At 32.7% G+C, this 18,160-nt stretch overlaps 1 protein-coding gene across 8 annotated transcripts in view; it reads left to right on the top strand.

Annotated features, from left to right (window-relative positions):
* kek5 (kekkon 5) overlaps nt 1–18,160 on the top strand; it is a 231,193-nt gene that overhangs the window by 5,483 nt on the left and 207,550 nt on the right. For 6 of the 8 annotated variants that reach the window (XR_011396343.1, XR_011396344.1, XM_070109466.1 and 3 more), the window contains exon 2: nt 3,310–3,671. The exons of 1 other annotated variant lie outside the window; for it this stretch is intronic. The gene's annotated coding sequence lies outside the window, so the exon portion shown is untranslated. Of the gene's footprint in view, nt 1–3,309; nt 3,692–18,160 lie in introns of all 8 variants that reach the window. One more of the 8 variants, XM_070109465.1, reaches the window with a different exon arrangement.

An 18,160-nucleotide genomic window follows, 5' to 3' on the forward strand; every position in this document is an offset into this window, starting at 1 on the left:
ACACAAAAAATCGCCAAATCTACGAAATCTCAAACGGGCGGCTACGCAAAAAAAAAAAAAAAGACTTTCCAGCTTGCAAACAAGTACAACAACAACAATGACGTCAAAATGCTGCCAAAAACGTTGGTGCTGTGCAAAACAAAAGCAAAGCGGCACTGCAATAAAAACGCAAGCAACGAGTTAAAATATCCATAAAATAAAATAAACAACAAAGCGCCGCCGCCAAAACTTGTTTTTGAAAACATTGTGCACACACACATTTGTACATACATACATATATATGATTATAGAAGCATGGACGCTGCTTTCCTGCTTATTATGATTTTGCTACTGTTGTTGTTGTTGTGTTCTTTTATTTGTTTTTGTGTCTCCTCTATGTGTTTGTTTTCATCAGTACTTTTATTTATGCCTTTATGTATGTATATGAGGGTGTACTTGTAATTTCTAATATTTTTATACCCTGCACAGGATATATTAAAATTTTAACACACAGAAGGAAACATCAGAGACGACCCTAAGATATATACATATATATATGTATAAATGATCAGCGCATCGATCTGAGTCTATTTAGCCATGTCCTTCTGTCCGTCCGTCCAACTGTATATACGCGAACTAGCCCCTCAGTTTTTGAGATATCGCTCGGAAATTTTGCGCACATGCTTTCCTCCCCAAAAATCAGCTCATTTGTCGGAACCGTCGATCTCGGACCATTGTAGGATATAGCTGCTAAATAAATCTACCTCTCCAAATCCAACCCTTGTATAAAAAACTTTTTCGACAAGATAACTTAATGAAATTTGACACAGATTATTGCTCAAGGTAACGAGACCGAACTTATTATTCAGATCAGATCATTATTAGATATCGCCGCCATATAAATTGGTCGATCAAACTCAAGTCCTTTTATGGAAAACGTTTTCATTTGACAAGATATAAATACGAAATTTGCATAAATTATGGTATAAAGCAACGCTACCATCTCGAAACATATTGTTCAGGTCGATCCACTATAGCAAATAGCTGCCATACAAACTGACCAATCAAACTCAAATTTTTGTATGGAAAACTATTTTATTTGCCAAATTTCGTAAAAAATCACTACAATCTCAGCATATTTTTTTCAGATCGGACTACTATAACATATAGCTGCGATACAAAATATTCAATCAAAATCAAAATAAACATCTTTTCATGCCCTTTTATGCCATAATAAACGCACCTGTGAAGGGTATGGTTGCTTCGGTGCAGCCGTAGTTAACTTTTTATCTTGTTGTTGTCATTGTCAGTGATTTTTCTGCTATTTATTGCTTTTATCTCATACTCGCTTTGTTGATTTATGTTGTATTTCTTCTGCTGCATTTCATTTCTTTTTCGCCTTTTATGTTCTTCTTCTATTTTTTATTTTAAAATTTTTACTCCATTTTTGTATTTTAATTATTTTTTTTTGTTTTCTGTTTTTCTTAATTTTTTTTATTTATTTATTTTATGTGTTTGTTATTTTTTTCTTTTATATTTTATTGTAGTATTTTTTATTGTTATTCTAAAAAGCAGTAGCAAACAACTTCAGTTCTTGTCTGTCTCTGCTTTCAACTACCTTCGCGCTTGCCGCTACCATGCTTTTGTGTTGTTGTTGTTGATGATGGTGCTTTTCTGCTTCTTCCTTTTCTTCTCTTAGCGACGCTCTGCTGCTGTCATTCTTCATATGTAGCCTTTCCAAGTGTTGTCATTGAATGTAAGTAGTTGCTTTGCCTGCTTGGTTTTGCGGATTTGCGATTGTTGTTGCTGCTGCTTTACCTCTTGCTGCGTGGCAGGCTGACTGGCACTCGCTACTCGCTTTGTCCGCTGGCCTAACTTCATGCATTTTAAATGTATGTGTACAAAACCAACAACAACAATAATAACAACAAAAACCACACTCATCTGCTGTCATTATTTATGCGCCGCAGTTGCCTGCACCCGCGCGTTTTCACCCAAACACAGCACTTTGTTGTTGCTGCTGTTGTTTTTTCTCGTTCACCTTTTTAGGATTCTCTTTAATTTTTACTACTACTTTTTTTGTAGTGTTCTTAATGTATTTCTTGCTTTGTGCATTTTATTTCAACCACTCTGCTGTTTCTTCAACTACTTCTTTCGGTTGTAAACATACACACACACACACACATACACTTCTACATACACATAAACACCACCATTTGATTGCATCTTCTTCTTGTGTCTTGTGCCTTTGTGCCCATAAACTCCTGCTGCTTCTTCTTCTACTACTGCCGTTTCAATGTTAGTGGTTGGTGTTTTTGGTGTTGTTCTTGTTGTTAGTGTTGGATACTTTGGTGGTTGCTGTACCCATAATATTGCTGCAGCTTCTTTGCCGTCACTATTTCTTCTTGCCTCTTTAACGATCGTTGTTTCTTCGACGTCTACTCCTGCAATCTCGAAATTGTTTACCATCATCCAGTTAGATTGTCTTCACACACACACACGCACGTATGTTTATATCATGTACCCATGCTTCTTTGTTGTTCTGTCTCGCTATGTTTTTGCTTTGCTTGGCTCTTCTGTGCATTCCTCGTTAGCGTTATGCCGTTTCCTTTTTCGGCTGGTCAATCACTCCAATCCGTGGCCTGTGACACATTGAAGAATTGTATGACCAAATTTGTCTTGCTTTTCAAAGCTGTTGCTGCAGTCGTGGACTCATCTGTTGAATGCAATTCCTTTTTGGTTTCTGTTTTTGAATTCTCATTTTAATTTTTATACCCTGAACAGCGTATATTATGCTTGCTATGAAGTTCGTAACACCCAGAGGGAAACGTCGCTGGCCTAATAAAAAGTATATACATAAGTATGTACATATAAATGATTAACGAGACGAGCGTAGTTGATTTAGCCATGGCCGTCTGTACGCGAATTAGCCTCTCAGTTTTTAAGATATCGATTTGAAATTTTGCACACGTCCTTTTCTCTTCAAGAAGCTGCTCATTTGTCGAAACCATGAATATCGGACTACTATAGCATATAGCTGCCATAAAAACTGAACAATCAAAATTAAGTTCTTGGTTGGAAGCCTCTTTATTTGTGATGAGTATTCTTGCTTCGATGCAACCGCAGGTAATGTTTTTTTTTTCTGCAAATCTTGAATGATTTCTCTTACTCTCTGACTTTGAATAATATAATATTACTCTCCATATATACAAGTATGTATAAACTTATCTAAATACCTTACGTTATAACCTTAAGCAACAAATAAAATTAAAAATACCACCACTCCACCAGGTGTTAATTAATTTTTTTCCATTCCCAACTTTTTTCCAGCAATTTTTAACACGTTTAATGCGAAATCTCTACAATTGTCTTGCTGAGCGCGCAATTCGTCTTTATTGCAACAGAAGGCAAAAACAAAGAATTCTCCGTAAAGTGCTTACAAAAACGTGTTATTTAAGCGGTGTGAATATATAAATACCCACATACACATATATATGGTGTATACTGGTGCTTTTGTGCTTAAGGTTAAACCAACACTTACTTGCCATCGATTGCATTTTTGTGGATTTAAGCAAAGTTTAAAATTCGTTGGAAAATAAATTCGTTAAATTGTGGCTTGCAGAATATATACACACACAAACATACATATATACATGTGAATGTACAGCCAGACAACAGGTTATTTGCTTGTGGTGAGTTAGAAGTGATTTTTGTTAGTTTTTATGAAACTCTTTATTGAAATTTAATTTATAAAAATTATACAAATATTAATCTTATTTAAGAAGCGAAAAAAGTTAAGTTTTTTATTTGTGTATATACTTTTTTTTGGTAAAACTTATTTTTGTATAACCTAACAACTTGTTTTTTTTACAAAACTACTGATTATTAAAATTTTTTTTCTGCGAGAATCTTATTTAATTTCTAATTTAGCATGCACGAAGCATCGGGCTTAATTCTAAAGCTATATCAAAATTTCATTGCGTGTGAATATACCATTAAATACAGTTGAATCCACCCAATTTCAATTACAGGGCCTTTGTAATGCCAGATAGAGGTTCATTATTAATACGAACTGTAGTCTACATCGTACATGACTTGGTATCTTATTCTGATACTTCATCCAGCCCCTGAAACTGCGAAGCTCGTAGATATCTAAGCCGAGTTCTAGATTAGGCCGGATATAAGCAGAGGAGGTGTTCCAGCGTCTACTTCCCTGCACTTTCTACATTTGTCATCGTTAATAGCGCCTATATGGCTAGCATGTGATGTCAATAAGTTGTGATCTGTGACTAGGTCAACAACCATCCTCCAGTCTTTTCGAGACCAAGCTATTTCATTGCCTGGAACGCACTTGAGGCCTGAAACCCAGTCTATATGCAGCCGCTTTTCGCCTTATCTACTACCCCCCCTGCTTCTAAGGACATTCTCTAACGCAATGCTTGGCTATCGACGTATACATATGTATATTGATATTATTTATGTCGTTTCCTGCGAAATTAGCTATCTCAGCAGCTCTCGTGACTGGAAAATCTTCTGCCTGGAACACTGCAGTATTCCGGTAGCTTAAAGGGTCGCCTGAGATCTACCTCCGCACAATAGATCATGGCACCCACTCCATCAGCCATTCAATTAGGTTAGTTATTAAAATTAATCGCCGAGGCACACAAACTCCACTTAAATGCTATCCTCTTTTAGTGTTTTCCTTAACTTTTCTGAACTTTTTCAATATATATCAAATTAATAACGACAACTCTTCATATCATCGTATCACTCCATGGAGTATCAAAGTGAAACTACTTCCGTAACTACTCCCAAGTCATTATACATATCATGCAGCCGTTTATAGGTATGTATTTATATTTGTAGCTATATATTTGATTTCATATCAGCACAAAAAAACATGAATGTACATGTATATGTAACTGATAAATAACATTTGGACAGATTTATCACCCTTCACAACAAATTATTTACGAACTTTTTCCACTCAAGTTAGATTCGAAGCTTCAAAATGATTGAAATTATTAAATTTTTTTCTTTTCTACTAAATAGTCATCACTGCGCACCCGTAATGTCAAAACCACGCAATGAATTTTAGTATTTGAAAAAAGTTAAGCTTTTCATATCCAGTTAACCAGTTATCAATTGAAACCGACTATCAACAAAAATCACATTTCACATCCGTCCATCGGCCATTAATATTTACTTAACACGATTTTTATCACTGCAAATGTTAAATATTTATTATTGACACAGCAAATGAAAAAGGGTGATTATCTATACGCCAAAAAAAAAAAAATAATTATAAAGTGCAGTATAATAAATAATGTGTCCCACGGCGTTTCCCGTAGGTGTATGAATGCAGTGGTCGTAAAATGTGGAAATGAACACAATTCTTTGAAAAAAAGCTTATTTCTGAATATGAGTGCATTATTATATACATACGTATGTATACATTCATTATATGTATGTATGTATGTATGTCCATATTTATGGGTTCATGTATATGTTTCATACCTGGAAGAAGGAGTAACTTTGCCAATTAAAATAGCAAATTAACCGATTACAACCTTCAGTCTTGAAGAGCAAATTATGTTGGCTTCTTATAGACAAGCTTTTATTAGGGTAAGCCATTTTTTTAAAGATTTTTGCTGTGAATATGTATATGTTTTCTGAATAATATAAGTCTAGCTTAATTTCAAATACAATTTTCAAACAAACTTTTTATATTAGTCTAGTCCAATTTACTTAATTTTGGTATATTTATATGTTTGTACAAAAAAAAACTATAAATCTAAATATTCAGTTCTTGTGGATTGTGTCTATTTGGAAATACAGCATTTTTCCTAGACACTTACGATATTGTGATACGTTAAAGTGGGCCTTCCACAACAGTATCTAATATTTTTATTGACTTAAGCTATTCTTATATTTGATGACAGTTGTACTCGCATAATTTTTGAATAGATTTTGAATATTTTTTGTAACAGTTATACTGGCATGTAGCAACGGTGCTATAATCTTATAATTACAATTCAAGAAAATTTTACACGTTCGCCTGTTCACTACCCACAAAAATATTCTCTGGTTAAAAAAAATTCACGAGCGCGTTTATGGATAACTCATTCAAGTTGTATAACCGAATTCAATATATATTTAATTATATCAGTCTATGCAAGTTACACCAGTTTATATGAGTTATACTAGTTTCTGCTCGTTTCGCCGCTCTTCAACAATTTTTTGGCCATAGCCTCTTTTCATTCTATCTAGAGGATGTAACTCATTGCATTTCAATTTCTATTTGAATATACTATTTAATGTGAGTTATACCAGTTTGTGTGAATAATATCAGTTGTTGTTCGTTTCGTCGCACTTAATTTTTTTGTGAATATAACCTCTCGCAATTATATCTTATATATACTAGTTTTTTATTTCAAAGTTATTCAAGGGTTTTGGATATACTTGCTTTCTACTCTTTATCTATTTTTTATGCCAGTTTTTGTAAGTTATACCACTTTTTTTCATTTCGACGTGCTTCAAAGTTAAGCAAATCGATGAAAGCTTATGTTTGATTTGATTAAAATTGGTCTGAAAAATGTTTTGCCATATTGGTAGATCCCTTAATTAGATCTACGAGTACATACATATGTATGTATATGCGTTTACAAGATTTTTGTTTTCCACTTTTAAATTAGAATTAATTATAAGAAGGTGGTTTTATATTTTTGTTTAGGCTCCTACTATTATTTTCCATTCGACCAAATCAAAGTGATCAAGTGTTTTTGCATATTTTGTATGTTAATAGAATTTCCATCGCAAAGTTATGAATCGAAATTCTATTTCCTTCTATATGTTATCGTTTTTGAAAATTTTTTTACTCTATGTGTCTATCCAGAGAAAAAAATGTAATTTTTTTTAATCACCCTAATGTAAAAGGGATGAAATTATTGTTATATGGTATCTTTACTTAAGGTGTTGCTTTTATAAAGAAAATTATTTTGATTTATGTCAATGAATTTCTTTGTGTGCGTATATGTGTGGGCATATAAAATATGATTCCCACATAAATATATGTACGTGATATCTTCATAAAAACAAATGTACATATGTACCACATATAAATATATATTATGTACGAGTATACCGTAATCGAGCATAGAATTTCTCAATAAAAATAAACTGCAATCGAAATATTTCCTTTTAATATTTTATGGTTGCCAAAGCCATTACTGCGCGAAGTTAACCGCCAAGGTAAGGCGTGCAATCCCCTTTTTGAGCACACAAATACCAAGTCTAACTAAGTCAGCAACAACAATGTTGCAGGTGTACATATAATAATTTAATATTTGCTCGCACATTCACTTTTTATTTAACTTGTACTTGAGTAACGGCACGGAATGGCATGGCTTGGCAGCCAGAGCGTTTTGCCGTCATGATTTGCTCATTTGTTGGTTCATTCGTTCTGGCGTATTTTCTTTTATTATCGGTTATCAACTTTACATTAAATATCCTCCGCACCTTTTTTTGCCGCGAGGCTCGTGAATGCTGAATAAGAAGCCAACAACAACAGCAAAGCAAGCCGGTGCCTTTGCCCGTATAGCGTCTTATCACGCCCGTCAGCATGAGTATCTAAGCGATAGACTTTTGTAGATATGTATTTTTGTAGGTATCTCTAAGTACATTGAATCGCAAGTTGAACACACGAAACAGCAATGAAGGTGTAGAATACATGCATACAAACTTATACTTATATACATACCTACATACATATATTAGTGCAAACAACCAGCACATAGCGTGCAAACAAACACGCTTCTCAGTTCAATTCTTTTTTCTGTTTTTTTATTTTTGTTTGAAACTTGTGCTGGCGTTATCAATCTTTGGCCCGATTCGTTTACCGCCCGCATGCGAGGACGTCTTTTTCAACCAATTTAATTCTCTTTTTATTCTTTATTTTTTTTCTGCTCGCATTGCTCTTTGCTTTTCTTGTTTGTGCTGCACTTTTTCTCACTTGCCGCTATTGATTTTATTTCGTGTTATCAGCGAAAATACTATTTGTGATGGTGGTTCGAAAAAAAAACTAAAAATTGATTGCTGCGAGCTACTTAGAAATACATACAATATAGAAACCTATCTATGTATATAATTTATACATAAGAACATATATACATATATACTAATAAAGCGATGTGTGGGCGCTACATTTTGCGTTTTCAGCGCGGAATTTCGGCTGAAAGCTGATGTCTGTACAAATCTATGCGGGTGCCCGTCGTCTGACGGTATGTGATTATTTGGGTTATTGTTTCATTGAGAAAAAATACACAGTGTTGTGAATTGAAAAAATTTATTTTACAAAAGAAATTTAAAACAGAAAATACACTTTCGAATGGGAGCCGTGACTAGAGCTACGTATGATCACTCTGCAAATATGTAGTAAATAATGTCAATCCTCCTAGTACGTATTTCTGCTATGAAAAGGCTTCGCACAAATAATCCATTAGCTTATCGAAGTTGACTTAAAACTTTTAGTACTCTCTGTTTCAAAAACGTTTCGCCAATGATTTATTACTTGTGCCTTCATACTACTTATGTCTGGTTACGTATAATGTACGAAATATACATAAACATATATTACATTTATTTATATAAAACAATCGAAAATTTAATTTTAAAATATAATAATAACTTTTTTCTAAAATATTTATATGAATGTGATCTAATTTTTTATTGAAGACTTTAACTTGAAATTTTCCAGATAGATTATATAGCCCATTTCATTTGAATGTCTTAATTGACTATGCTTAAGCGCATACAACTTCATTATACAGTGGCTCGCAGCTTATTGCGACCAGCATCTATCAAAAATCCAACCAATACAATCTGATCTTAAAGAGTTTAGGAGTGGTTGAAAATTGACGCAGCATGCACCCAAAAATGAGTCGATTAAATGCCAAAAAAGCTTAAAATGGTTATTGAGTACAAAGGCGGACATATCAAATATTAATAAAATGTTACTTAGCTATTTTTATATATTTTTCGTTATTGTCCAATAATAAAATATTTAAAAAATACTGTAAATAAATAAATAATAATTTTAAACACTAAATATGTGTAGCACGTTTGAATTTTTTTGAAAACCTGTTTTGCTCAGCTTTTATAGGCTAAGAAAGTTTTTGATAGGTGTTCGTCGAAGTAGGCTGTGAACCACTGTATATGGTATTGCAGTTAGCCTGAATTGACATCGAAAAAACAGTTACTGTATTTATCTAAAACCAATCGGATAAAAAAAAAATTTATAAATAGATAATCCCTTTTTTTCAAAAATTAACAAAATCGCGGCCTCAAGAAATTTTTTTTCTAGATATTTAGAAAAAATCAACAGTTAATTGATCTTAAAAAATCGAAATTTAAAGTTTCACACTAGAGTACCCGAGCGCTCTTTATTATTTGTCGAAAATATTATTAACGAAAATGCAAAAAAAGAAAAATTGATTTTTTGAAAATTCTAACTACCCCTAACCACTTAACTCTTTTCCTTGCCTCTGGTTGAAGACCTTTATAAATAGATATTATTCAAGGATGCCTATGAAAAGGTCCTGCAAACTTCTACGATACATAGTTCTTAAGTTAAATAAACTACAATATATTCTGAAAAATCCGTTTAACAACCGCTATATACTCTTTCTGTAACAGTGCTATAAATATAAAAATATTTTGGATGAAAAAGATCGAAACGATTGATGAACCAAAGATAAAATAAAATTTTAGTTATTCTAAATTTTCGGAATAAGAAATTTATAAAAAAAGTTGAAATTTATTGTTCTTCAGGGTTAGTTGTTTGAGTTACTTAAATACTGAATACAGTAAGGTAGTACTAAATCTTTCCGAGTTTGAAATTTTCTAATATCTTGGTACAAGCGCCACCTGGCGGTTGCATGTGGTAATATTCAGAGCTTGAAAATTTTGTATTATTTTGAAGCTAACGACATCTAGCGGCCATAATTTTAAAATTAAGCAAACTATATACACTATACCTGTTATTTTCTCATTACATATTTCCTTGCAATGCAGGTATAAAATTCTTTTCTCATCCTTTGTATTTTAAGCTCTAGGTTGGTGTTGCCAGTTAATCTCTCGCATAATTTATGTTGAAATTAATTTTTTTAGTTTTGTTTTTTGTATTCCACAAAATACTTATTATTGTTTGGAATTATTAAAGTTTTTTTTTAATTTTATTGATATTGTAATAATACATATTTTTCCAAAAGAAATATATACATATATACATATACATATATAAAAACGGCACCTTCAGTTATATTATTCATTACTTTATTAATTTATTTTATTATTATTTTTTCTTTATATTCCACTTTTCTCACGTCGAAACTCAAAACTTTAACTAAAATGTCTAGTTCCCCGTTAATTAAAGCAGAAAATATAACTTTTATTTTCATTATAGTTAAAAAAATTTCTTACATTTTAACACATTAAAAAATTGAGAAAGAACACACTGAGAAGCGTCAAACACATTAAAGAAGCTTATAGAAAAAGTTAATGCGAATTGTCGAAGAAAGCGTGAGGTAAAGAGAAACTGTTGCAAAGGTGAGCACAAAGACGTGACAGTAGCAAAAATTGCAAAAATACTTGAGAAGGTGTTAGAAAATGGCGTAAGTTTGAAAGCTGCCAGGAAACGAAAAAATAATACTAAAATAAAAAATATGAAAAAAACGAAAATGCGAAGATGTAGCTTGAAAAAATTTCACACAATGAAAATCTAATCAAATAAAAAATGTATAAAATGAGAGTTTTTGTGACCCAAGTGAGAAGAATGCGCGCTTAAATGGCACGAACGAATAAAAACTTTAAAAAATAATAATAAAATAACATTTCACCTTTGCGATGGGAAAATCAAGAAATCGAAAACACGCTTGAGAATTGAAGAAAAACCAAAACACTTACATATGTATGTATGTTTGGCGCGCATTGTTTCGATACACATTTTTTATCGAGTGCTCTTTTATATAACCGCTTGATATGAGCAGTCTACACTTGGTATCTAGTTGGAGTTACACCCCAAAATGTACTTAAGGTTTATCACAACAACAAATTTTAATGGCATGTGTGCGCGGCGCTTGGTAGTAGCAGTCACTAAGCGCTTGCGGTAAGACTATCTTCTTACTGTACGCATATGGCGGTGTGCTGGGGTGATGTGGGACGGACAAAATCAATTTAACGATGACAGGCAGCAAAATGACACTTAGTGAATTCCAAAGAAAATATTGACTGCATGTCACTTGGCACTTGTTGTTGTTGTTTTTTTTTCAGTGGTAATGCAGTTCCCACTTACGCTTGTGAGGGGAGACTCAAGACAACATTAATAAGATATATGCAGCGGTGGGGAGGAGACAGTGCGTGGCTGCTGTTCTTTTTACGTATTTTCTTACACATATTTATATATATACTTATATATATGTATATTATATTCTCATATATTGTATATAACTGTAAGTATGTATGTATATCTGTATAGCGCATATTTTTGTATCGCTTAATGTCTATGCGCCTATAGCTTTAGCTCTTATCTGCCGCAAGAATGCTGCCTTACGATCAATGCGTATCTGTCGGCTGTGCAACCACATCACACACACACAGATACATATATGCATTTTTATATTTACATGTATAAATAAATATGACATGACATGTGAATAGATATATGTGCACTTATAAATAACTGTAATGATGGACAAACAGTGTGAACATTGGAATTTGTCCCCAGTGTCAATATACGATAAATGTCTTGCAACAGAGCCAGGAAAAAGTGAAATAAAACTTTTAAACATATTGAAAACAAGAAAAAATCCTAACTTCGATTGCACCGATACTACAATACCCTCCACAGCTGCATTTTGTCAAATAAACAAGTTTTCCATACAAGAACTTGATTTGGACCGATCAGTTTGTATGGCAGCCATATGTTATAGTAGTCCGATCTTAACTATTTGTTCGGAGCTTATATCGTTGCTCTAGAAAATAATCCACGCTTAATTTCGTACAGATATCTTGTCAACTAAGAAAGTTTTCAATACAAAGACCAGATGTGGATCGATCAGTTTGTATGGCAGCTACATATATGTTATAGTTGTCCAATATCGGCGGTTCCCACATAAAGGACGTGGCTTAATCGTCTCTGGTTATCACGTTATTCATTTAAGTATGTTGGCATATACTTTATATTGCCACCGACGTTTCCATCTGGGTATTGAAAAGATCGTGACAAATTTGATATACGTTGTGCAGGGTATAAAATTGAAGAAAATATTGAAAAATATGCTGCAACGGCAATTGTAGCAGCAAAGACTGTCCAAAAATGAGCAATAAAAAATGCGCTACAGCAGCAAATTGTTAATGCCTCACTTGTGCGCCTTGTAATTGATAATTTCAGTCAATTACTGCTGCCATTATGCGCACACTCACACATAAGTACATACATACATACATATGTACATTTTTTCCTACAGTTATTTTGAATCGTGTGCATTTGTTAGGGCATATCAGCTTACCGAAATTTTACGCACACATACTTATGCATACATGCATACATAAGTACTTCAGCGCATGTTGCATTATCAAGTGTCATAATGCTCATAAATTTATTTATTTCCAATCGCCCTGGCCTGCCAAGTTAATTTATTGATTTTCAATTTTGCTTTACGCCCTTTTTTGTTGTGCGATGAACTTTGCTGTTGTTATTGTTTGTTTATTTATTATAAATAGGTATATGTACATAAGTTTTCTTTTGATTTTTCATAACTGCCATTTCTTATTGTTGTTGTAATTTATATTTTCTTGTTGTAATTCAGCACACTCGTTAATAACAAATTGCAGGCATTTGTGTAACGGTCGCCAGCAACCGTAATTGAGCGGCAAAATTGATAAAAAAAAGTATACTTTTATGCTTACTTAGAGTCGACAAAGCGCTACAATGTTGATATTAGCTATATATGTACAAACATATATATGTACACTAGGGTGGGTCAAAAAACCGAATGTCTGTTTTTGCTCTTTGTACTCGAAAAAATTGTTTGGTAAACACCTCTAAGAAAGGTTCTCCAAGTATGAGCTCTTAATTGTAACGGGAAGTTCCTTTGACTAACAGTTTTCTAATTTTTACTTATTAGTAGAAAATTTCTTATAAAACTAAGAGCTTTGCATTCTAAAATGATTCTTTTTCACTGAGTTATAAAATTCAAAAGAAAAAACAAGTTTGCCGTAAGATAGTCAAACTTCAACCGTTAAAATATTTTGAACAGTTAGGTTTACGAAAAAACCGTAAGAGACCTTTTTGTAGCGCATTCAATTTCCTACAAAAACGAGATATTTCTTTAAGTAGTTGAAAGCGAGATATGAATTTTTCTCTCTGATAATAAGAAAAACATTAGTCGGAGGAGCTACAATTAAGTGCTCATACTTGGCGATCTTTTCTTAAAGCTGTCTTTCAATAAATTTTTCCGAGTACAAATCGAACACAAAAATTAGTTTTTTTAACCACCTTAATGTACACATATGCATAAACTTACAATTTGTTTTCATAATTATGTTGCTAAAGGAATGTAAAAACCAATAATGCATTCAATAAGCGCTGAGCTTTGGAAAATTGGCTTACAAAATTACTTTAATGTAATAATATTTGTAAGATTATTAGATTATTAATTTGTAATGTGCAACCCATGTTTTATATGCGATATTATGCCAATAAAAAAAGCATTTAGTTAATATCATCAACTTTCACTTTTATTTTAAGCAATTTAAGCTTTTAGTTTTTGTTGTTGCTAATTACAATAATTTTTGTTGTCTGATTTTTGTACACGGCATATGAGTAAGCATAAAACTACCAAACTGAAAAAACTGACACTTTTTTTCCAATCACACAACAAAAAAACATTTCCAAGAGTTGCCACCTGCTGTCTGTCACTGAAATGTCAAAAAAAAATTTCAAAAAATGTGTTGTGCTCCAGTGAGACATGTAGTTTAGTAAGTTCTCTGCGGTTGATTCTATGTTGATTCTATAGTTGCCAGATGGCTCGTTTTAGTAATAAATTAAAAATATATTTAAATAATTTAACTCTTCACTAAATTTAACTTAAATTTGCTTATACAAATATTTTATAAATTTTTTACTGTTCTGTATATATTTGTTCTAATATGGCAGCAATCCGAATTCTTAGTTAGTATCCCTTAATTATTTCCATGAAATCGAATAAAATAAAGCTTTCAAAAATTTTGATAAATTTTAAGATATTTTGAATACAAAAAACTAATTTCATACATATATTCGAAAATAATCATTCTATTACAGCTAATAGAATTTATAATAATATAAATAACACTTTGTTTTGAATATTTGATCAAATTTTTCAAGAGATTCTTAGAGGTCATAAGTAAAAAGGTGTTTGTTGCGTTTTCCGAAGTTAGCCGCCAAAATAGAAATACTTGCCTTCAAAATTCGAAATTTAGCATATTTTAAGCATTATTTTTAATAATAGTATTTTAGTTCCAAAATGCAAGAATATGTACACCTTTTTTTCTTATAACATTGGGGTATATTATGTATTTTTCTGTCAGTTTTATACATATGTATGTATGATAGATATTACAAGCGGCCACAAAGTCAGATCGTCGAGTGTTGTAACATACAGTGTAATTGATAACACTTTGGTCTCGCTGTGTGTTGCTTGGTAAACCAAGTGACTATTGAAGCACTATTGAGCATATTACAAATACGCAAAGTATGTCATCAAAGCTGTTTTGTCATACAAGAGATTTCCTAATTGTTTTAATGCTCTCTTGTAGGTTTTTTCACAATTCTTAGCTGAATAAAACTATAATATGGCTATAGCAATGTTTTACGCTCAGGTGTAATTGAGTTTAATGATTTATTTATTATATATATATATATATATATATATGTTACGTACTGGTAACTCTATTAATTATTAGTACAAATAATTGGTATTATATTACTGAAATACTAACAGAAATACTTTGTTTACAATACTACTAAATAGTTGCATAACTCCTTCCTACAGTAAAATCTCAAAATGAATAGGCTTTTGAGTTAAAAATTTATCAACTTAATCATAGTTGATAATATTTTAGCAAACAATAATAGAAATATAAATACACACATACGTTATAAGAAGGTAATACATACTTACATACCAAAATTCTAAAAGCAAAATCGAATTGATTTATTTCTGCATCCCAAAACTCTTGCAACTAATAAACCCAAATTAAATTCTGATAAAACGCCCTAAATCTGCTTCATTTTCCGGCTTCTACAATGCATCAGCTTTGAATATTAAAATTTCGTGCATATTTTTTCATGGATGTACATACTTACATACATATGTATGTATGTGTGAGCAGCGTATCCCTGGTGTATGCCGAACATTCGATTTTGACCAAAAAGCACTCCAGCTCAACGAAACTGCAGCACAATGCATATTATTTAATAAATTTTGATTATATGGAAAATATGACATTTTTCACGGAAGCAGCAGAGTCTATTTGACATAAATGCATACATACAGTGTTGAAAAAAATAATAGAAACAAGCTGGTAGCATTCCTTGTCTTCAAATATTTCGTAAAGTGCTAAAGTAATAGTTATTTAATTTTAGTTTTTTTTTTTTGCACAAGATATAAGTATACTTTACTAGAAAGCAAAAAGGGATTTTGAATTTTTTTTTTAAATTTCTGTGAACAAAAAGAAAATAAATTAAATTTTTCTGCTTGAAAAAGTTATTAGATACAAAACGCTTAAAACAACACTGAACTTTTTTAAATATTCTTATTAAAATACATATTAAATTAATATTTAATGGTACAGCCTTTTTTTAAACTGGAGAGCACCGACGTGGGATCGAATTAACCAGATTGGCGCAAGTTGGAGCAGCATTGGCACACCACTCGTATTTTAACTTTTAACCAAAGTACTTAGTTATTGCTTGGTTTAAAACCTCCAATTATTTTTTTTTAATATCCTACACAAGTTTTCTATCGGATTTAGTTCAGGGATTAGGCAAGCCACTTCATTACATTCATTTTTTGGAACCTTTTCTTAACAAATTTTGAGGAATGTTTGGAGTCCTTAATGCTGCATGAACTCCCATTTTAGGGTCATTTCTTCTTCGGCATATGGTAGCATCACCCACTGCAGTATATTAACGTAGACTGGAGCACACATTTTTTCTTTTATCCAGAATATCGGACGAACTCGTCAAGCGGAAAAGCATTCCAATAGCATGACAGTTTGGCAGTCTTGTTTGACAATTTTTATGGTGTGTTTAGGATCGAAGGTATTATTTTTTTGCCGTCTTACCTGTATTTCTCCTTAAGAACCGAACAAATTAATATTAGTTTCATTGGACTAAAGTACGTAATTCCTGTTTCGACTTCTTTTTACTGTATATTTAATATTCGTGAAATTGTAGCTTGTTTCTATTATTTTTTTCCGGCTTAGACATGTGTTCGCTCATAAGTTTGCAATATATAATATATATGTAAATATAAAAAGCGAAATAAACTAAAAAAGGAAAACACAATAAAGTATCGTTATCAGCGCTCTATGTGCTATCGGTTTTATGTTTATAGATTTCATACATAATTAACAATTTGGTTTTAAGTACAGGAGTGCATGTTATTTCTATTATTTTTTCCAATAGTGCAACTACTAACATATGCAAAAATACTAACATTCTCGTTCAAACGCGCTGTTTCATAATCAAATGCATTTTTGTGTACCCGCCTGACATTCTAAAGCCATGCTTATGTGTAGCTATGTATACCATATACTTGTTTAAGTATGTATGTGTGTGTGGCAATAGGTATGGTTGCAGGTCTATGACCTGAATTTGAATTATTACCATAGTCGAAATTTCGGAATGGCATAATTTACTAGCTTTCATGAAAATAAATGTTTTGGCTGCCCAAATTTGAGCGCACAGACACACACATGCACGCATACATAATTCATACACAAATATACAACAACAAAACGCGTGTAAATACATTAGGTGCGCTGCATTGTGATGCATTGGCGACGGCAGCGATACAATTGTTCCAAATTCACAGCAAGCCATTATCGGCGGAGAGCATCGCTGTTAAAGGCCAGTCGTGCCAGCAGCTACCTGGTCGGGAAGTGTGGTCACACGCACACACATACTCTTACTTTCACAAACTGTCTTCCTGACTGTTTTTACCTTCCGCTCTCTGCTACGAAATTGTGCAATAGTAGCGGAGACACAGACAAACACACACACACATGCTTGCATGCATGCATAGATATCATCACATATGCGCATAATTGTTGTTCTTGTTGTTGCCTTGAAATGTGCACGACGGCGCAGAATTTCACTTATCTGCGGCTCTTTCCTGTCCGAAATGCAGCTCATACCAATAACAACAACGTCAGTGCCAAACAAAATTTTACTAACAGCTGCGCTATTGTGTCGCCATTAAAGCGTATGTTGATATGTGTGTGTGTGTGTTTATCTGCCTGTGACAATCTTTGTTTGGCCGTTTCCGCGCTTAAGTTCACTCAATTCGGCCATTTCGTGTTGGCTCTTCAGTTGTGGTGTTCGCCCGATTCGCTTCTCGGCCGTTGCTTTTTTTGACATTATTGTTGTTGTTGTTGCTAGTTTATTTACGCTGTACATTTTATTTCGTAGATCGTTTTGAGGCAGCCCATTTTTTTCCCAAACATTTGCTCGCAAATTTTCCTATAATTGCTGTCCAAAACACACACGTTGGACTCAAAGCCGAAAAATACCTTTTGAGTGCCGAACAATGAACTTTAATTACTTTACTTCATACAATTTTCTTGAAGCGTGTTTCTTTTGTTGTTTCGTTGTAAGGGTACCTCCATAATAGAATAAACTTAGATGAACATCATTAACCGCCATTGAAAGGTAACCGAAACCAATTTCATAATATTTTAATTGATGTAATCGCATTAGAGATTGCCCAGTATGCTGGTTTCAGGCAAAGCTATTGTTAATTTTTTTAATTCCATTTTTTTTTACTCTTCATAAATTAAATTTCCAGCTTGCGCACAAAAAGCTCTTAGAGAACATAAAGCTGTAGGCAGTTGAAAGAAACCGACTTGCATGGCGCTG

The sequence above is a fragment of the Bactrocera oleae genome, chromosome 5, assembly GCF_042242935.1.
Source record: "Bactrocera oleae isolate idBacOlea1 chromosome 5, idBacOlea1, whole genome shotgun sequence".
NCBI lineage: Eukaryota > Metazoa > Arthropoda > Insecta > Diptera > Tephritidae > Bactrocera > Bactrocera oleae.